General features: G+C 33.9%; 1 protein-coding gene across 1 annotated transcript in view; it reads left to right on the top strand.

Moving 5' to 3' along the window:
* The first annotated feature begins 14,648 nt into the window (after nt 1-14,648).
* LOC129754906 (uncharacterized) overlaps nt 14,649-23,606 on the top strand; it is a 149,020-nt gene continuing 140,062 nt past the window's right edge. The window contains exon 1 of the mRNA XM_055751169.1: nt 14,649-15,935. The gene's annotated coding sequence lies outside the window, so the exon portion shown is untranslated. The remainder of the gene's footprint in view (nt 15,936-23,606) is intronic.

Raw genomic sequence — 23,606 nt, 5'->3', positions numbered from 1 at the left:
TGTCCACGTCAATTATTCAGTCTATAAAGCTTTAATCGGCAAAGACGGTGTATATCTTTAAAAATAAATAAATATATAAAAATAAAAATGAAAAAAATGCCTTCAGCCTTTTCTTTAAACTTTGGATCCAGCTCTACATTTAGAAAAAAAATCAAATAAAATAACTAGCTAAATAGAGTAGAAATGGTAAACCCACAAAACATAGTACCAAAAACATAATCGAAGTTGATTTTTCATCATTTTTTTTCCGAAACTCTTCATACAAATTTAAAGTCGATTGCGCCGGCTTGTGATTCAGCCGAATGTCACATTTTTCACCTATAGGCACCGATCTAGGACAATTCTGGCGAAAAATGAGTAGACTTAATGAAATATGTCGCTCTATGCAATAACAATAGTTGATAATTGTTTTTGATATTCGACTGTGTTAAATTTTTTGTAATTTATGTAATCAAAACGATTGTTATTTACTACTGTCCATGGACAGAAGTAAATAACAATCGTTTTGATTACAAAAATTGATTGAAAAGCCGTTAATCTATCAATATTACAAAAAATGGTTGATGATTTTATTCAAGATTCAGTTATCTTTTCAAGTTTTGGAACTAATCATTTTAATTCAAAATTCAAAATCAGTGCTCCAAGTTTTTTCGTGGATCAGAAACAGCATTCAAAGTCTGAATGAAGTAAGATGTGGTATGAAAGTGAAGGTTTCAGACTTAGAGTCATTTTCTCTTTAATTTGGAATGATTTAGTTATTTTCAGGAACAAAATACATATGTTACTAAAATTTTTGGTTGGATTTTGACCATGATCTAAACAAATTTCGAAAAAAAAATTTATTTCCTGATTGTTGGATATGTCATTGGTCAATTGGGTTAAAGTGAATGAAAATTTAAGTGTCAATGTAGTTTGAAGAACGTTTTAGAACGTTTAACACAAACTTGATAGAAATTGAACGTAAATTCACACTAACCCTAATCCTTCTCAGATTTTTCAATTCGATAACATTTCTCGCTTTAAAACGCTCAAAAAAATTTCACTTTATTCATAAGAATGCTGAAGTAAGAAGCTATAGCTATATATGTCGCGCATAATGATATATTTTCTATGAATTTTTTTTTTGATCATGACCACAAAAAATCGTAACCTGAGAGGCTTCCCGCCTTTTTCCCGAAGCATGTTTTTTCAGACTTTTTTCTTAGACTTCGAATAACTCTTAAATCAATAATTGTAGCTGGTTATTGTCTGATATATATGTTTCAGTTATGTTACGAGCTTTCCAAAACTATAAATTTTGTAAAAATCGGTTGAGAAACAACAGATTTTTAGCGGGAACAGTGTAAGGGGTCATCTGACCTCCGGCGTTGTAAATAGGTATAGATATACACAATCAAAAACCGTGTTTTTTAAACCAAAGAATCGTCAAAAAAATTTCAATCGCTGCTTTCTAACTCCTAGACATCGACAAATTAGGCAACTAATTTGCCAACTGAGCTTAGTAAATCACAAGCCACATTAAATTAAAGTATGGCAACCTAGTTCTCCGCGAGTTCCGCTCTTACTGCTGTCATTGTGTTCGTTCATCCATTCAGAAGTCCACCACTTTTGCTCAAGTTTTGAAACCGCAAGCTCATGCTAATTCCTTTAATTTAATTGAAAGTTTATGATAAATTGGGTCTTTTTTATATATTTTAGTTGGGAAAAATTAGTTTACATTGAAAATCTTATCATACTTTTCTAATTCAAATTAAGAAACCTCAATTTTATATTGACCAAATATAATTTTGGAAATCCATTCAAAATTTGTGGCTTGTGATATAGATCAGTTGGTAAGTCTGTTGTCTCCTGAGCCGATGTCCGCGAGTTCGAGCCCAAGAGTAAACATCGAACACAATTGCACCGGAAAAGTTTTTCAATAACGATCCGCCAATTGCAACGTTGATGAAGTCGCGAATGCCATAAAGATGGTAAAATGACTATAATCAAAACAAAAAAAAAATCAAGATTTAAAAATCTTAGAAATCTGTGAATATTTCAACATTCTGTGTTCAGTGACGCAGATCCTGTGATAAAAATTTAGCTTGGAGTGTCAAATTAACACTCCTAGTGCTGATAAAGATAACGAAATCTAGTGCGGATGAGGGTTAAAACCAGGGGGCTGAGATAAACGGAGAATAATCGTCAATGATCAAACAAATTTTTTGCAAATTGTTGCAATTTGTTAAGCAGTTGTTGAATTTTGATCATTACCATTCCAAATGCAAAGAATTCGCTCCACTGCAATCCCTTGGTTAAAACCAAGGGATTGAAATCAAGAGAGAACCCGTTTCTCTCATTTTAACTTGAACCTTCTAATTCTTTCTAAAAAATTGCCACAAATTACCACAAATTCAATCATTGGCTGCAAAATTTGTTTGATCATTGACGATGATTCTCCGTTTATCTCAGTCCCCTGGTTGCGACCCGTAAAAGTTGTCAAGGATGGGGTTGAGCATGAGTGTGAGTGTAGCAACCATATGTTTGCATCGTCCCGGGTGATGATTTCGTTTGTTTATAAAGAAAAAGTTTGCCACTGTGATCGTGCTATAAACCAAAACCAAATATAATAATATGTAACCGTTGTTACAAAAGGTATTAGTTTTTTTTTAATATTGCAAATCGTTATAGGTGAGCTGTTGTGTATTTTGTTGAATTTATGTTTAGGAAAATAGGGATTATTTATTATACTAGCTAGAATGAGGATTTTTAAATATTCAAAAACATGTATTGTTAGATTTAGACGGGCGGGCTTCATAGAGGGTGTTCATGGTACTATGAACAGTGGGGGCGGTCCGCCATATTGGGTGGCGCAAAAAAGGGTTGGCATAGGTAAAACCTACTGGTCCAACACTCCCGGAAATCTAGCTCAGCAGCAAGAGACCCCTGAACTATGTCTCAGGGTCGGCCTACTACTGGGTACCCGGAGGGAACGCGGAACAAAATTTAACGGAGTAAGCTGTGGTATTTCTTGCTAAACAAATGAACTTTAAAGATTGAATTTTGAGATGCTTGGTTTTTATTCAATTAAGTGTGGGTGTGGGTGTGTGGTGTGGGTTCAATAGTACCTACCGTCGACGGTTTTCGTTGGCGCGCTTACCGGATTCTGGCTGTAGCTCTGCTCTCGATGATTTTCGGGTTCTGGATGGGTGTGAACGTGGCTGATTTGGGCACAACTTGGAGGATGTTGCGCTCTGAGGATGGTTGGCAATGGCGTCTTCCCTCTTTGATGCAATCGGCGGACCACAGCAAGGCCGTATTGGTCGCGCCGAGAGGGGGTCTCCTTAGGAATTAAGGCACTTGTGCCTGAGACAACTCTCCTTTGCGTTGATGGTTCCTCGGAACCAGAGAGTGCAGGTCTTTTACGGTTTAGGCGTAACCAGTACAAGACTGATTAGGCCGACTCGTGTGTAGTGTGAGGATTCTCGGGTAAAACTTGATCCAAGATCAAAAGGTCCTATAAATCAACCATTCTGCGGTTAGAGGACAACCACATTGATCATAAATGTTATCATTACCTGAATGATCCAAAAGACACTAAAGGCCACATAAAAAAACGAACTTATTTTTGAACACTCACAACATTAACACACGAACGCCAAGATGGAAATGACTCATAACGGAAGCTGAGTCATTTCCCTCTTCTTTACTCTTATGCCAACCTCCGATTATGCCACCCAAGATGGAGGACCACCCCTCCCTGTTCGTGGTACTATGAACGCCTTATTTTGAAGCCCGCCTGCTTAAATCTAACAAATTCTGTTTTTGTATATTTTGTTTTTAAATTTTAAAACTAACTAATATAATCAAAATTCCCTATTTCCCTAAACAATTAACAAAATACACTACAGTTTACATCAAACATAAAGCAACACTGAAAAAACATCTAATGCGTTTTGTAACAACGGTTACATAGGAGAATGGAAAAAGAGGAAAATGACTCAGCTTCCGTTATGTGTCATTTTTATCTTGGCGTTCGTGTGTGAATGTTGTGAGTGTTTTAAGTATTTCCGTTATAATTAAGTGGCTGTAAGAGTCCGACAAACTTGGATCATTCAGGTAAAATTTACTGGTATGGGGTGGAAATGATCCGCAACTTATGAACCTCACCTTATGACCTCACACCACACACGAGTCGGCCTAGGCAGTCTTTGACTGTCTACGCCTAACCCGTAAAAGACCTGTCTCTCTGGTCCCGTGGAGCCATTATTACCAAGGAGAGTTGTCTCAGGCCCAAGGGCCTTAACCCCCTCTCGGCGCGACCAATACGGCCTTGCTGTGGTCCGCCGATTGTGTCAACGAAGGAAGACGCCATAAAGCAAACTCCAACAGTCCAAAAAACTTTATTTTGGACAGTCAACCCTAGCCACGAAGCGAACTCTTGGTCATCCAAGCAGGAGTTCAACAGCATCATCGAGCATCGGTCCAACGAGCAGGATCCTGAAGCGCGCCAACGAGTACCCAAAGAAAATCCGTCGACGGTATGTACACCCCATATAAGAAGTGCCCCTGAACCACACTACACACCCACACCCACACTTCTTTAAGCAAATGATAAATCCCACGAGTAAAAGTCAATAAAATTTCAAGTTTCAATTAAATTAACTCTTTTGATTTGGCAAGGAACTCCGCAGCTTACCCAGTTAGATTTTGTTCCGCGTTCCCTCCGTTTACCCAGTAGTAGGCCGACCCTGAGACACAGTTCAGGGGTCTCCTGCTGCTGAGCTAGTTCCCGGGAGTATTGGGCCAGTAGGTTTTAAATAGTAGGAATATTCCTAACTCCCCAGAAACTTGAAGGACACTTGAAACGCGCCTCTATGTGAGGAAAGTTCTTACGAACATGAGCCTTAGACTAAATTTCGAAAGCTTCTGGCGAAAACTGTTAAGCTCATTATCACCAAAACTTTGTGTCCCGATCTGATAATATAACTATACTAAATACAACACAAGTATATCTACTTTTTTTCATAATATTTTTCATGATAAGTAAGTTGACTTCGTTAATGAATTTTATATTCAAAATATGATTTTGATTTATCGGTTCAACATGTTTTCCATCAATGATTGTTCCAATTCAAATGACATTAGAATATCAAATTGTAGATTTATTAGCATAGTCCGTCAGTCGGGACCTTTTTTCCATTCGGCAGAAAACAACACAAATTGAGAACCATAGCAACATACTTTGCTACACGAAGAAAAGTTGGAGTAGGCTGAAATTCCTATGTTGAAAATAAAACCTAAACAAAATTTTCTGCATGGTCATAGAAATGCAAGTTCAAACACGAACTTTTGTAGTTAAGACGCGAACCCACGGTTGATGGAAAGAATGTTCAGAGTTTCCTCAGTACCTCAATGCTTAAAATTTCCTTTTAGTAAGAACTTTCTCCAGGAGGTGGTGCTGATATACATGTCCTTGCTGAAGTATATGCAGCATGCTGAGTTACCAATGTTGATTATAATATGTTTGCCAAAACGCTATTAGAGTATACTTACAACGATTCGAGGTCCTGAAAAAAACAACTTTACTATTTTCCAACAACGAAAAACACTTCATTTCATTGAAAATTGATGTATTGAAAGTTCACAAACCATAGACTGATTGATCTGTGAAAACTAACAGCTGACCGTTTTCCCCCATAGTGCAGTGTAATAACCATCCTTTGACATTTTTTTCCTGTGTGCTATGGGAAAAACGCACGGCTCTCCAAACATGGGGATGATTTATGGTGGGAAACTGTTTTAGATAGTGAATGTCCCCGCGCATCCGAATCACGTGGAGTGCCAAACCAAGCGAAACATAACTACATTCTACGAGTGGAGCACAAGTCGGTACATTACTGTGACAGACACAAACCGTCGAAAGATTCCACCGGTTTTTTTGTTGCATCTGCTCCTAGCAAGCAGCGTTCGATTGCTTTTCAAACGACTTTCGCTAGCTTTTACGGTGATCAAAGCGACATTGGAATTCGTTTTTTTGGCCGGACTTTTTCTCGGGTTCATGTTTTGCTTAAAGTAGGAAAATTTGTTAGAGATAAATTTTGTCAAAACAGCATTTACAGATGAATGATAACGCGTTTGAATGACACATCACTTTTTTTTTTTCAAAACAATAATGTTAAGAATGTCAAAACCATTTTTATCTTTGAGAGTTTTTTAAACACAAACGCTAATAGCACAGACAAACAGACGGGACATTCGGTTTTCGTTTTTCGCAAAACTGTTCCGAAGTTAGGCAATGTCGCCACAAGAGTGCACTAAAATCACAAAGAGGAAAATCTGAGTTTTTCATTATGGTAGCTGTGTTATATAGTTAATAATATTTTCATCACCATGGTGCTCCCCAGTGAACATTTTGGTCTATATATTTCAGTTGTTTCTGAGATATACACACTTTTGTACAATATGAAAAAGTTGTATAGAATATTCAATATGAGCCTGTACGTACCAAAGTGGAGGCAATATACGGACCAAATTTTGCTCACCTTGAAAATATAAACTTTGTATTGCGTTTTCAACAATTTGATAGCAACTTTGCTTTGCATAAAGTCTTAGGATTGTACAACTTACAACTTTCTATTGCCTGTCTTACAATTTCATTACAATTTCCTTTTGCAGGTAGCCTGAGGTTTTCATAACTTTCTTTACCATTTAATACAATTTATTGTTATCACAATGTTCCGATCCCTGTCCTTCGATACTTCCTCGGCGCCATTTCATGTTGATACAAACAAGCAAATTTGTTCATGTACACTTGAGAGTTCCTTTTAAAAATCAGTTGATCGTATAAAATACCACTGACTGCATCATTTTGGACTCCAAATCTATTTATAGATGCCGTTTTTTTGTATATCGATCTTAGCAAGCTATTTACTGTACTGTTAAACGATTCGACAATCGACAGAATTCTCCAGTGTCAAGCAAAGGATTTGCTGCTAAAATTAAATTAGGTTGTATTATTTATCATTCATACATTGCTTTCATAACAAACATTACCCGAAATATTGAATTTGCTGGATTCTAAAGAATCGAACAGTTCTTAACTTCCATGGGACACTTTGTGGGACAACAGTGAATCTTTTTCTGTCGGAGACGTCTTAGAAGCAGCATCTGATTTTATGGAATCGTTTATCACAAAACCGGAATTTTTTCGCCTTTGTTTTTGCAAACGCCGACTATATGTGCCACTTTTTTCATTTTTATAATTTTTCTCTTAAATAAAACTGCCTTCATTTTTGCAACAAACTTCGTCAAGGATTTCCAATTTTTGCAATTGTCCACATAAGATGATTACGATATTACTTAGCAAAGAAATTGCATTATTATCAATTATTTTCCGATTAAGTTTATCTCAATAAGCAACTTTTAATGACAAGTACGAATAGATTGTTAAAATTCCATTATACGATGTTCTCACAATTACTGTTCGACCTTTCATGGAAATAATATGACATCATAGATCGCAAGCATGAAAGATTGCTTACTTGTACCGTGGGATTGAATATTGAGCTTTACACAATTCTACTGCGATTCAAAACAACTTTATTGATCTTTCTATACGATTAACAAAATGTTATCGTTTATAATGAACTATACAAACCATAAACGATAAAATATAACTTGGTTTCTCTACAACATTATGTTTATACAATTCCAATCTAAACTGGATGCTTATACAATGTACAATGAACATTATTTTACGATTTCTGGTTATCTGGGTTGGCATGGGCGGGTACTTGGGTACGAGGAATGATTATTAAAATATTTGGAACCCATTCCTTCTTCCAGTGTCGAGATAGGAAGGGGAGGGGGCTACCTTACAGGTTTTTACATAACTGGAGAACTAATCAAGCTAATGGACCCAATTTTGACATGGGAGTGTAGTGGAATACGAGAAATGGTTCTATGATTTTTTCAGACCCTTTCCTTCTTCCAGTGAAGATATAGGAATTACTTTTTATTACATAACTTGAAAACTATTCGAGCAAATGAAATCAAATTTGGCTTGGAAGGGTATATTGGTACGATGAATAGTTCTATAAATATTTGGTACCCCTCCCTCCTTCCAGTGAGATGATAAAAAGTTGGAAAAAGGCTCCATTACAATGTTCACCTTTACTGGGAAAATAATCAAGCAAATGGAACCAAATTTGGTGTGGGAAGGTATTTGATTACGAGAAAAGTTTCTAGGATATTTTGAGAACCTTCTGTTCTTCAAGTCGGAGATTTAAGGAAGGAGGGTGCTCCCATTCAATTTTTTACATCACTCGGGAACTAGCCCAGCAAATGGAACGAAATTTGGCTTGGAAGGGTATTTGAGCACAAGGAATGTCTCTGTGAATATTTGGTACTACTGACTCTCCCAGTTGGAGCAAATGGAAACAACTTTGGCATGGGAAAGCATTTGGATACGTTGAATGGTTATTTGCTTTTTTCTCCTTCAATTGGGGATACAGTTAGAGAAGACAGGAGCTCACAGACGATTGTTTTGCATAAACCAAAAACTAATCTAACATATGGAACCAAATATGACATAAGAACAAGCATACAATCGAGCAAATGGAACAGAATTGTTTTTCTGATCGTCACGACGTCACGAAGGTGTCTTCAGAATTTTATGCATCTGGAAAATTCAAAAATATTATTTTATGTCACATGTGATTCTCCAGTATTGTTCTTCCAATTGAAAGATAAATGAAATTCATTACATTGTATATTATTCATCATTGATTGCAAAAGCTCAGATTACTTAAAAAAAATCTGTGGTTAGATCAGTTTAAATCTATAATAATGTGATTGTGTAGCCTTCAAAGAAAGTTAGTGACAACAGTACATTTTAATTGGCAAAATCAGTTCAAGGATACTTTTAAAATTTCTCAAAAAAATAAATAAAAATAAATCAACGGTGATTAACTCTTAATAGAAAATGAAAAAAAAAAGTTTTGTTCATTACTAAAACTTCGTTCAAAATTTGTGTGCTTTTGGTAAATATATGCATCACATTTGAAATTTTAAATATGTTCAAAGACTCAAAGGTTTAATTTTTATCAAATACATACAATTGAATTATAAAAAAAACAACTGCTTCGGGGTATAAAGGTCCTTTGTTTACTGATTGCAAATATTAAGCATGTGATTAAGTTTTCATATAGATTTCCAGAGTTCAATTTTTCAATCACTGTCAATGCTTAATCGAGTTTAAAAAGCTGTAAACAATAATTTGTAATTCTCAATTGCTAGTTATGATATTTTTAATTTGAATTGATGTATCTATTTCCTGTTTAAACCGATATTTCTTGAGCAGCCTTTCCAATTTGTATATGTATATTACCCGAGCAAATCCAGCCAAAACCTACGTATTTTCCATTCCGAATTTATGCAAGTTGAAAATTTGGAGTTTCATAAAAATTATTAATAATCCTGAAAAAAAACCAGGAACTTTTTCTCAATATTCGGGCAACCGGACCTGACCTCGCATCTTTCATTTTTTTTTTCTTTGAAAATCTGGCAAAGGCCGGTTAAAATCGGGCAGTCTGCAATGCTAATGAGGTATCTATATTTAGATACATTAAAATTATCGTTTTCAATTCAACTTAATAAGATAAGGTTCAGGAGGTTTTTCCAATATTTTTATGTTGTTACGCATCAAAGTTGTAAATATTTTGCGCAATGATTGTTTAATTCTTATACGATTTTAGAAATTTCGCCTGATAAATTTTCATAGAGGACTAATAACAAAACAGAGGCTATCTAAGAACTTTTTTTTGAAAACTATTAACTTGGATCTTCCTGTTAGCTACAGCTCCACTTTTGTGTTCGATTAATTTAAAAATATACACACGTTTTAGAAATAAATAATTTGAATTAAGTTTTTGTTGTTTTCAAACAACAGTTATGCTTTGCATTTACGAATGATGATAAATTATATCTTAATCTTTATGCTGATGCTTCGAAAAGCTAAACATTGTTAAATTAGGCTTCAAAAAATGGTATTTTGCCATTTTGTCCTTTCCGCATTTTCTACAGCGGATTCAATTTTAAAATTCTCTTATGAGTTCATGAAAATCCGTGTGCCTGGTGACAAGAGCCAATTATCGCTTAAGCACGATTTTATAAATATTCAAAATATATATAATATTAGCGCAAGGAACTAAAGAGCCGCAGATTTACATCAAAAGAGCCGCATGCGGCACGCGAGCTGCAGGTTGCCGACCTATGGTGTAGAAGAATCGTACCCTTGGAAAAAAAATCGTGTAAAAAGAAGCCGTGTTAGAAAAACTAAGAAAAATCAACCCACGTGTTAAATTACTAGGTTCTACAATTTTCAATGATTTTTGGAAAGTGTAGCAAAGCACACCGGTTCAACGAGCCTATCTATATATATATATATATATATATATATATATATATATATATATATATATATATATATATATATATATATATATATATATATATATATATATATATATATATATATATATATATATATATATATATATATATATATATATATATATATATATATATATATATATATATATATATATATATATATATATATATATATATATATATATATATATATATATATATATATATATATATATATATATATATATATATATATATAGGTTCAACGGATAGGACCCCTTCTGAAGGGGGTCATCCATACAAGACAAATATTGTTTTCACGATATTGACGTTAGTTTTTGTCGAATTAGGATGAAAATTTGCACATGGAAGTTTTGAAAGATGGGCAATTGATTTCAGGTATCAAATTTAGGCTCAGGGGTCGGCTAAAGGGGTCGTCTATACAACGCAAATACTATTTAAGCCATATTGACGACATAGTGCATTGGATTGAGTTGAAAAATGGTTCACGGGCGTTTTAAAAGACGTTCAATAGATTTCAGGTATCAAATTTTGTATAAGGGGCCGACAAAATGGGTCATCCATACTACACAAATACTGTTTTAGTTATATTGACATTTTTATGCATAAGAATGAGATGAAAATTGGCACATGGAAGTTTTCAGGGATGAACAATCGATTTCAAGTGTCAGATTTTGTGTAAGGGGTCGGCAAAAGGGGGAGTCCATACTTCATACTCTTTACTGTTTTTGCGATATTGACGTTATTATACATGGGATTGAGATGAAAATTTTTACATTGAGGTTTAAAGGGATGGGAAATTGATGTCCGGTTTCAAATTTTGGATCAAGGGTCGGCCAAAGAGGTCGTCCATATTAACTTTTCACTGTTTAAGCAATATTGTCGTAATTATGTTTCAGGTGGAAACAAAATTTTGGGAGTGGCAGTTTTAAGGTGTGGGCAATTGATTTCAAGCATTCAATTTTGGATCAGGGTTGGAAAAGGTGTGAAATTTCGGGTCACAGGTTGGCGAAAGGGGTCGGCCATATGACGTTTTCATTGTTTTTCAATATTTTCGTAGTAATGCATTAGATTGTGGTGAAAATTTACCTACAGAGATTTAAAAAGACTAGTAATCGTTTTCATGTGTCAAATTTCATGTAGAGAGTCAGCAAAAGAAGTGATCCATTATAGCAATTCACTGTTTTTGCTATAATCTATCCATTGCTGTAATCAAAAATTGGCCATCCATATAAACTGCTTCCGATAGTGCTGATATTTGCACAGTGGGGTTTAAAGGGACGACTTATCTCTTATGTTGAATTATAAGTTTAAATTTCAGAAAAATGTGTCATCCATATTAACAGCTAAAAATGGCGTCGAAAAGCATAGAATCGATTTGAAAATTTAGCACAGGAATTTTATGCGTTTAATTCTGAATTATTGTGCAATGAAAAAGGATAATTCTTTTGAACCATCTGCCGTTTTTGCGACATTGTCGTGAAAATTTAACGGATTAATGTACGAATTCAATAACGAGATTCGAAAAGAAACTGATATGTAGTTTATGAAGGTGGGTTCTTAACTTATCAAATAGGATACTCTTAAAGCGAAGGTATTTTTCTTCAGTGTTAGGAATATCGAGATTTTGTTTTATTCAAGCAATAACATCCATTCTGATCACACTATTACTGTTGTTAGCGAAACGAAGTTCGTACGGGATCAGCTAGTGGCCTATAAAAATAAACACCACAAGCAAAATTAGCAAAAAAAACCTTTAATTACCAATGTTAACTTAATACAAAATTACAAAAGCACATATTGAATGGTTTTCGTCTATTTATGATGTAAAATAGTTCTATCCTCCATCACGTTGAAAGGCTTATTGATGAAAATCAGCTAGCACGTAGCTACATTTTCGACATTTCACACATAATACGAAAAAATAGATTTTATATGAGACAAGTTTAGGAATTCTGTAACTGTTTATTCTCGACAACATCAATGATTATGAGAATTTGACCAATGGAGACATATTAGGTGATCTGAAAACTATTTATTTTGTTCAATAAATTGGATTTTTCGTTTGTACCAGTACTTTTGGTGTGAAAAAAACGAACACTGAATGAAAATTAATTCTTCGACACCAGAAATAGTTTGTCTGATGATAGCACAAAATTACTCTTACTGATGTACATATATGCTACGGCTTTACCACACCATTTGGTTAAAAAGTGTATTCGAACTTATATAGATGAAGGCAAAATCTTAAGAACCAATTTTATAAGTCTAGTCAGATTTCAGATTATAAACGATACTCTTTTTCACAAAAAATACCCTCTTTAAAACTTCAACAGATTCACCAAAAGCCTAGAGCGCCAGCATGAGTAAAGCCATTCGCGATGCCAGGTAAACGTTTGACGTTTCGTAGTTAGAAAAAAAGGTAAACAAAGGGGTGTAAATTTTCGATGAATTTAAAACTCATATTACTACGGCTTTTTACTTCAGAGATCTCTTAAAAAGTAAGTAGAATAAACTTTTAGGTCTTCTTCTAGTGTTTTAAATATTTTTTGATAAAATATTTATAGCTAATAAGCGATAAATTGAGTTTCAAAAACTGGTGTTTATCTTGCGACTGAAAACACACCTAAGTATTTTAAATGTTTTTGAATGAAAAAGTGATATTTTCACAAAAACATTCATTCAAAAACATTGATGGAGATATTTGTAAGCTAAATTTACGAAAGTTCTGTTTTGAAAAGCATTCTAACTAGGAAAAAACCTGGTTGAAAAAACTGGAATTTTATCCTGTTTTCTGTTAACCAAATTAATAAATTTGATGGTTTTTTTCTGAAATCAACGGAGTGTTTGAGTTGTTTTTGTACTAGAAGAAGATTTAAAATGATTAAGATATTTTATAGATTTATTTAAGAGTTGTATTGCATTTATGAAAAATGCACTTCTGAGTGTTTGTTCTTATGTGAGAGCTGTTTGCACATTATTCGAAAATTTTTATTAAAAAGTCAAAGGTATTTCTGTCGGCGTGTCTTGCAAGTACCTTTTCATGCCAAATTTTGCCGAATTATTATTAACAAATAACATTAGGAGCTAATTTCCTTTTTATTTCTATGCCTGTTCCTACAACCCGATCAGGAGGAGAAAACAAAATAATATTAAGATGAGATATTTTGATACTAATTTATTTTCTATCTAAATGAGTTATAATTCAATACTCGTAGGATGTTAAAATATCTCAAATTTTAACAGAAAATCTATACGATCATAGCTAAATTATATCAGTTTTTGATATGCTCCGATCTAGATTATATCTCGTTCAGATAGCATAGTTTGATCTTAGGCAGAACAAAACCTATCAAAATTATAACTTATCTAGATATGCATGCTTCGAGAAAACTTTCTAGTGGAATGTCAATAACCCACATTATTTTCTGAAACCATGTTCCATTTATGGTTTCCTAAAATTTTGATTCTATTCTATCGACAGATTCAAGCGAAACTGATTAAAGTACGGTTTGGGCCGTTGACTTCGATGTCCGTGTTTCAGAAAAAGTTGTTCGTATATCAAAATAAGATATAATCATTTTATTTGAGGACAATCCGAAAAAAAATCTTTATCATTGAAAATGAACTCAACCTCATTCAAGTCTGTCAATCAGAATAAGATATAATTCATGTTGGAGAAACCTAAAATAAAAAATTTTGAGTACTTAATTATAACTGAATCAGATATAAATATCTAGGTGAGATACGTTTGAGTTATTATTTTGATATGCTCTCCTGATCGGGAAGTTTCCCAAATTCTATAAACTCTTGTATGGAGCTCTTTGTAGCGCTACTGTTTGGTTAATATCTCGGATGCTATCTGTTCGTTTTGGCGCTTATACCTAGCAGTACTAGATTTGTCGCGCAACAACATCAGTGTGATTAAGCATCATGAGGATGTGTCTGAGTTTAAAATTCTAATTTTGATTAAAGTTAATTTGACATTTTCGAATACTGTTGAAGAAATGGCATTTGTGGTTAAAATAATTTTTAAATATGACGGTAACAGATACAACCTACCTTTTTTATATTTTTTCTTGACACAACCTAGCATCGGAAAGCATGTTGGGGGCTCTCCCAGCAACAACCTCGGAAGTCGCATCATCCATCCCCTATCAAAACAATCCCCCCTGCCTGAGCCCAACGCTCAGGCAGTCAGTCGTTTGCCGGCTAGCAACGCGTTCGGAGTGAAAATTTTTCTTCTCTCGGAAAAACAGTACCGGCAAATTCTTAAAGTCGAGTTTGAGTATCGGTTGAATATTTCGTCGAAATTTATCCTATGGTGTTTCAATGAGTTCAACGGTTTAAGCACAAGTGGTTAATGGATTAAAAGAGGAGTCAACTTCCAAGTTAGATTTTTCTTAACATTATCCTTCAAAGCTTTCGCCGAGTGATCAAAGGTTTCCCAACGGATTTCTATTTTTAAAACACGCTAGAAGATGCACCACATTGGGTGGGAGAGAAAAATGAGAAAGTGATTAGCACGGTTCGTTCGGTTTTGTGTTGTGTTAAGCATATTTCATTAACACCCCATGGCGAATGGGAAAAAGTTCACTGAAGCATAGCTACATAGTTGTTATTCCTATCGGTTTGCTGTCGATTTTGTCGACGAGCTGGGTGATCCATCGACGACTTGAGGAGGCCCAGCAAGGGTTGAAGTTCATCGACAACAGCTAGAAAGAAAAAAAAATGGGAAGAAATAAGAACAACAAAATTTGCGAAAAAAGGATCAGATCCGGTTCGAGATGAAAGTGTTCGTTAAATCCTTGCCCGGTATCCCTACTCGTTAGCTGAAGTGTGGTGTATCGCCGTTGCCTTTCTTGGAAGAAAAAGTCCCAACCAAGGATGATGGTTCCAATTTAAATCGAGTGCCAAGTAGCTGTGTGGCTTCTCCATTCCAAGGATTCGCGCTAAAAAGTTAAGCACAAGGAATCAAAGAAAAGATTGCTACCCACAGATATCTTGTCAGCTGCAAAACTGGGTATCGGGGGAAAAGAATCACAAAAAGATCCTTATCGAGTGCGGTCATCTTTTCTGCTGTCGGAAGCAGCTGTTTGCGCAAATTGCTGAGAATCCTTCAGGAGGTCAGTGTGTCTAGCTCGGGACAGAGCACTTCATCCGCTCCAATTGTGGTTGGGCGAATCAATCATCTCCTTTGAAATTGACAAGGATTCGCTGAAGCAGGAGGGATGTACTTGATGCCAAACGAGTGCTAAAGAGTGCAACGTCTGTGTTCCAATGGAAAATCTCGGATGATAACGATACTGGGAGAGGGTTGATTTTTGGGTTCAGTGTGGTCTACTGTGAACGGATGAATAAACGGAACGGAGCTAAACCTGAACGAGAATTGTAAAACAACCGCAAAGCTCAATGCAGTATCAATTCAGTGTGGTTAACCTGTGGTGACATGACAAGCAATTGGAATTTTATTAAACCCACAGTCCAACTTTGATTGCCAGGTAAGATAGCAGCCAGTTCAACCTCCATGAGTATTTTTTGTGGATTGATTTCCATAATAATGCAATTGAAACTTTTTCTAAAATTTTGAAAGAAATTTGTTTAAACCGTCCGAAGCAAGAACAATACAGGGGATTCTAGCTAGATCAGTGATTTTATGTAGGAGCTATGCGGCTAACCCCCTTCCCCCACGTTTCGAAAATAGAAGTACTTTTGTATGCAATGGACGTAGCTTTCAATATAATAAAAAACACAGAGAAAATAATGACAGCGTTTTGATCTGAAAGGTTTGTTTATCTAGTGATGATTTTTTCGTCAGGATTTGTACACGCTTTGAAAAATTATCGAAGATGGGATGCTAGAGAGAAAACATATATCTGCACAACCACGTTGCATCCTTATATGGTCTGGAGGAATAATCGCCAAGGCTTTCAAACTCCCGAGATCGACGAATCCCGGGTCAGATATTTTCCTAGATAACCTTAAGAGGAATGCTCCACATCAGAGATGTAGCGAGTATTTGGCGCAAAATACTGCCCAAAAACCGTTAAGCCGAATGTTCGGCTCACTGAATAGTTGAGCTTAGTTTTCGGCAGAATAGGCCAGGTTTATAAACTTATGCATTTGTCAAAATTTTCAAATGATTTTGGATAATTGTTAAAATATCTAAAAAATTGTTGAAAAAGCTACAAAACCATCAAAAACTTATCGTGGAATAAAAAATAATCAAAGTATAAAGAATCGCTTTGATTATCTTTTATTCCAAATTTTTTTAGATGTATTCTAGCTTGCCATAAATCCAATAAAAAAATCTTTAGGGGAGAATGGGGATACTTGATCCCCTTTTATTATTTTCATAATATGTTTTTTGTAAAAATTTAGCAACTCGTCGTCTTTTGCATTTTCTGATAGCGTGTAATTTCAAGTCAAAGTCAAAAGTTGGAATGATACATTAACCTGTAGATAAACTAGAAGCATTTTCGTGGAAGTAAAAAATTGCGATATTTTTTAAGTTAAGGGAGAATTGATTCTTTATTCAACGAGACCTGATCCTACATTCCGGGGGCCCTAGCCTTTGGGAAAATCAAACAAAATTTCAAAAAAGAATGTCAATTGACTGTTTTGGTAATTTTTTTTTCTCATTTCACAATTTATAAATGTCAAAAGACGAAAATTTTAAAACTATGTCTCAACTCTAGTTTTATTGCATACTTCAAGGCGCTGTTTTCTAAATCTAAGAGAAAATCTACTTTCTTAGCCCTTTTTTCCTGACAATTATTGTATGAATATCAGTTATTGGATAATCGTAATCTTGTAATCAGCAATGATCACGATTTATTTGGAAGAAAAAAAAATACCATTTTGAACTCTAGGAGTCAATTGAACCCATGAACCCCATTGTTTTGAAAATATGGTATTATGAAGTTCATATTACACTCTAACGATTTTTATATTGGATTACTTGGTTTGTTTTAATTTTTTCATGTCAGAAACATTTTAAAGTGATACAAAAAGATCTTCAAGTCGCATTTTGTGAAAATTTTCATACAAAGTTCAATAACTTAAAAAAATATTTTGTTAAAAGTTTTTGAGAATACAGAAAAGTTGTTTTACTCCATTCAACACATTTTTCTAGAACATTTGATAATTGTAAGTCATTCCAGTTTCGAGATATAGCTAAAGAATCAAGTATCCCCAGGGTTCAAGTATCCTCATTCTCCCCTAAATAAGTAAAATCTGGCCGAAATGCCCAGTTAACTTGGCCAAAACTTTCTAGATTTTTCCCGGGTTTATTCAGAATATTTTAGAAATCAAATGGAAAACTCAAATTGCTCTTTAAATATTATAGATTTTGTGTTCGAAAACGAGTTAAAAATCATTTCAAGATGAACATAAATTCTTGTTTGATCCTCAGATACAATTTTAACACAGCTGCTCTGATTCAATGAAAACTTTTAATTTCAAGTAATTTTCATTCTTTTTTCTCTTGTATGGTTGAGAATAATGCCTAGATTTTTGAGATTTGCCCTTTGTTTCTTTTTTTTTTCTTTAATAGTCCTGAAGTGCCCGTCAATGTGGATACGCGTAGTATGGTTTGCTTAACGTTAGGCATTATCGTTCTTTTTAACAACTATTTTGAAGATATCTTGCTAAATTTCAACCTTCAACTAATTCAATATCAAACAAGAATTTTCAAATTGCTTGGTACCTGTTTCGACATGTTTTTCCCCAGATTCCACAGGAACTGAATCTCTTTGGTGATAAACGCTCTAGAATCGACAAGTTACCTGATGTCCTTTCAGTTATTGGTGACATTTTAAAAATCAGGGAGACCTTTACTTAAAAAATACCATCTGGCAATAACATCTAGTTGAAAACAACCGACTCTAAAACGTATTTTGTTTTTCATAAAATTAAATATCTCATTAGTAAACACATATTTTACAGCTTCCTGTACTGATGGTGTATTTTGGTCGGAGCTGCATGCCAAGAAAAAGAATAAAATTGATTTTCAATTACCGTCAACTGGGGCGTCATGCAACACTTATCAACTTCAATGCAATGGCTTCTAAAAAATAAAAAAAATAAAAATTTCCCAGATAATCATAACGTTTGTATTTAAAAAGTTTTAAGGTTGATGGGACAACTAATTGACGTAGTCAGAAAAATTATTGGTTTCACCAGTTTTTTTTATTTATTTACAAAAACATGCGATTTTCACCCTGCTATGAAAAGGGGGTCATTTGCAACAAACATTGTTTTCAATGAAAAATTAAATGAAAACTTTTGAAAATTTTTAGCTTTTATGTATTTGTGATGTCATAACGCACCAATTGCAGTAATTTTTGGTTTTGATCAAATTAAATTTTACATTTTTTTGTCAAAAATGTTTTCAAAGAAAAAGTATAAGGGTGCTGCATTCATTTAGGGGAAAACATTGAATGGATGAAATTTCGAAATTAACAAACGCGTGATGCAAAACTATCATATTCCAGCATATAAAAACTGGATTTGAAATGTGAATCTTTGATTTACATTTTGATGCATTTTAGCCCTGACTGAATCATAAAGATATAATTTTTTTTTAAATTGGCGATTGTCCGAAAAATATTTTGACACCAATAGTTTTGGTATTGAAAAATTCAATCAATTAAAAAATTGTAGGTGATAACATTACGCCAATGCTGGGTATATATCGCACGATGTGAGAAACTATGTCATCATCGTTTTGTTATCATCATATGATAACTTTATTACTTATTATTAAAATTAGAATTAAATAAGTGTTGTGGTAAACAAATGTTGCATCTAACTCTGCTGATCCATGATGCCCGGTATGATTTCAAACCTAAAGAAATATATATTGTTTTATATAAGTTTTATTTTTAGAATTTTCGCAGTTTTACTGAAGGCATGAGTATTTATTTAATTTGTTGCAAAGGAGTGTAATATATTCAAAATTTTGGGACTGAATTTGGGCCTGAAATCATAAAAAGGCATTTTGGCATGCCAAGGAAGGAATCATGGACTCAACTCAACCGTATTATACAAATGCAATGAAAATACTCGTTGTTTTTTTAAATTAAGACTACCAAGACAACCAAGACGATTCTTAAATCAAGTTTCTGATTTGGATGTAAAACTCATTACAATTCGCAGCAATTTGTACTTTTTTGTTGGATTAAAATTAAGTAGGATAAAAGTTTCACCCCATGAAGATAATAAGCGGTAGTTGCTTATTTAAGTAACTTTTACTTTGATGGTTTGGTGTTAATAAAATACTATTAATTAATTATAAATTAAATGATTTGACATGTTGGGCGTTAATTTTACCTTGAAATATCACTAATATATCAAGATTTCCCAACTTAATGTTTTCCACATTTCCTCTGCAATTCTTCAAGCATTTTAAATAAGGTAAGGCTAAAGCTTAGTTCATTTTGAAATGGGATCGTAACAAATGCACGTATCTTAAAAACCATTCGTCTGATCAAAGTACTTTCTATGGAGAAAAAAAAGGTAATCTTATGATAGTTCATGAAAAAATAAGAAAATAAATTTACCTTTTATTGAAAGAAATATTTTTACTTTATTCTTAGAATCTCCCATCGACTACGCACATATTTTCAGTCATGTTATCAATCAGTTTTTCCCACTAATACTTCGTCAAATCTGTATATTTGGTGACTGCATCCTGCTCCTTCAATTTCCACTAATTTTGGCCCTATGCTTCTCTTTTGAAAGAAACTGAGGGCAATTTGGTGGATTGAGCTGTTTCAAAATTATCAAAACTTGATTATTTTTGTGCCATTAATAAACGTTTTTACTGTCAGCTGGCAAAATCTAACAAAACCGGAACATGAGTAAGGATGCCAGAATTTTTTCTGGACGTATCCGGGCCGGAAAAATTCCGACACTTTTATCTAAAAACCTGGCCAAATCCATTTGATTTCAAATGTTCAGCCCAAAATCCGGGCAATATCCGAGCAAATTTGGTCAAAACCATGGAAATTATTCATTAAGAATCAAACAGAAAACAATTGAAAAATTTTATTTTCATTTAACCACATCAGCAGATTTTTCAAAGGCTTCCAAAACACAAATCATGACTATTTGGATAATACTTGCAAAAAAAATTTCCTTTGAACGTGAAAATGAAAAATTATAATAACTCAATTTGAATTTTTTTGTTAGATTTTACAAAAAGGGTTAATAAATCCGGGCCATATCCGGGACCGAACTTTCCTTAAATTTTGTGTCAAATATAAGGGCAAGTCCGGATAAACCGGGACAATCTGGAAACCTTATTCATGAGTTTGAACTTCAAGTACAACCGGTTAGTTGAGATCGTAGATTGCGAAAGATATGTACTAGAGTATGACTTGATTTTACGAATCTCAATTCAGACTATTCAGAGATTCGCTTTGACACATCTGTCGCTCACAAGAATAGATCAATGACTGACTTGCTTTTGTTTGTTTTGCCTAGTGTTGCCAAAATAATAATTGCTATTGAAAATAATTTTATTTTATATATCGTCAGTGAGCAGTCAGCAAAAACCAAATTCTCGTTTTGAACATTATTGTTTTTTTTTTTCACAGGTACAGAGTCTTGACAAATCATTATATTTTTTACAGAAAAACTCCAGCAAACAAATACTTCAATCTGCAAGGGATCTTGCCACGATCAGAAATTTAAAAGATTCAACTGCTAAAATTTGTTTGAAATAGAATTTTTCATAAGTTTTGTCGTCCATTGCAGCTTTAAAAGGAATTAACAAAAGATCTCGATCAAGCGTGTTTTCTATCCTTGCACGATATATTGAATTCATTGAAAACTGTTCTGAAAGATTAATTGATCTTTATGAATTGTAATTTTATTTGAGCTTAATACAATCAATTGTACAATAGAAGATAGTAACTAAGATAACAATTTTACAATATAACCTTACCAGGCCCGTGCGAAGGACTCGTCCATGGGGGGGGTTTTCGAAATTGAAATTTAGCTAGAAATACCAAAAATAACAAAAAAAAGGCACGGTGTGTTTCGTAGATAGACTTACAAAATAAAACAACAGTAACACCAATTTTTGCATGGGCTGAAAGGAGAGCTTTTTCCAGTTCATTTCCACCAAATGTTTAAATATTTGGTCGGTGACCTCCCATACAAAATATTTTGCCGATTTTTTTCTATTTGAAATGTAAAAAAAAATATATTTATTTCAAGCCTTTTACAGTTTCAGTGGTGCTAGTTCTTTAATTTTAACTTTCGATAATAATAATTTGACGTACAAAGAGAGAGCATCCGTTTTGTGCAGTGTGAATGCGTTGCTAGTCCCAAGCATCATTCATTTGAACAAAATAGATGTCCTCGGTCAATCACGGAGTAGCAACCATTGGTGATGTAGAATTCGTTCTACTAAGCCACGCCTGCGATCATGGTTTTCGAAATGCATTTCTTAAAAAATGAGAGACAAACAGTAATATCATTCATTGAATATTGAAAGAAACATAAATTTGTTCATTGAAAATCATTTTGTAATAATTGATAATGTAGCATTTCGGCTTCAATGATTCAGGTGGATGTGAATAGTCAATCAAGCTAAGCTAAGCTTTAACTTTCGATAATATTAATTGAACTCAACATTCTCATCCAAAACCATGGAAATAATCAAAATTATTTTTACGAGTTACAAAAATATTGCTTTTAAAAATATCTCCTAATAATAGAATTTTTAAAGCAGCTGGCAAATCTTGTCAGCAGTTCTGGAGGGTTGAATTATCTAAAATCATAAAGTTTATCTGTAAATATATGAATCTATATATGGTTCCATCTGAATAAATCTTCTTTTGATTTTCTGATTGTGAATACATTGGTGAAAAAACAAGATAAAAGATTTTAAAAAAGTCACTAAATACTTGAAACCACTTTAACTTTTTTGTGATAACGTTTAGGGTAAATGTACCCAATCTTGGCCCCTAAGGCATGGTTGACTAGATTTCCCATGATTGTAGTCTTCCTGTAATGTGTACCTTCAAAAGTCTTTCGACAAATATGATTGCTAACTAGCCTGAAAAGCAGTAAAAATATGTCCTTGCTTGAAAGCGGTTAATAATTTGAGATAAACCTGATCAAACTTTTGATTGAAATGCTCCTTATTGTAGCCCCCGCGCCGTATTTTGGCCCTTTATGAGTTCCTTAAATTGGCCGTCTCTAGGAAGAACTTGCATCACTAATACAATAACAGCCCCCACGAATTCATTGAAAATATCTCGGAAGGAAGCACATCAATGTTCTGTATTGTTTTCAAAAAGTCGGAAGTACGAAATGTCAATCAATTTTTTTTAACTGATATTTCCATGTAGAATTATAATCTTACGTGAAAACGCTTTACTTGTTTATTTTAATTTTTGTGTGTTTATAATTTCTATTATAAGTTCCAAACTATAGCATTGGTTAACATAAATATGTTCATTTATCCAGCAAACAAATCGTTTGCTAAATCTTCAACATGCAATTATGATAGATTTGTTTCCATTGAAGTCAACAGGTCAACATAAGATGGTAAATGTTCATATTTTTTTTATTCCACTCCCAAAAAAGGAGGAGCAAGCTTAAGCTAAAACTTAAGTCAGCGACCGATTCTTTGAATCATACATATTTAAAATGTCGCCCTTAGGAATTTTCTAGCAATCGTTTGCGTACATCGGGATAGCAAAACAAGACAAACTTTCGCTTACTCCAGCCAGCCTGATAGAAATAGATTGCATCTCACTCATTCGTTTGGAAACTATAGGCAATGGAAGCGAACAGCAAATTCAAAAGCTGGGTGAAATTCAAGCTGCATCCCACTCGCACTCATGCAAAATCATCACCCAAACTCGGCAGCGCTTCTTTCGCATATTCCTTTCTTACAGAGAACAAACGTCATCACCTCCTGCTGATGCACAGTGATCTATAATAAAAAACAAACTTGGTCAAAATATTATTTTTGATTTCAAATGAAATTGCAAACAATAAAAATTCAAGTTCGTTACAACATAGTATTTCAACATTGCAGTGCAATTTTTTTTTTCAAATAAACGTAATATTTAGAGTGTCATAATCTGAGCTTTACAACAATTCCTTTCAAAGCGACACATAAGCAGCAAATGTTCATCTTCAAAACTAAT

This window comes from Uranotaenia lowii, chromosome 3, assembly GCF_029784155.1.
Source record: "Uranotaenia lowii strain MFRU-FL chromosome 3, ASM2978415v1, whole genome shotgun sequence".
NCBI classification, from domain to species: Eukaryota; Metazoa; Arthropoda; class Insecta; order Diptera; family Culicidae; genus Uranotaenia; species Uranotaenia lowii.
Note: the sequence above shows the minus strand (reverse complement) of the source record. Positions and strands in the feature narration are given on the sequence as shown.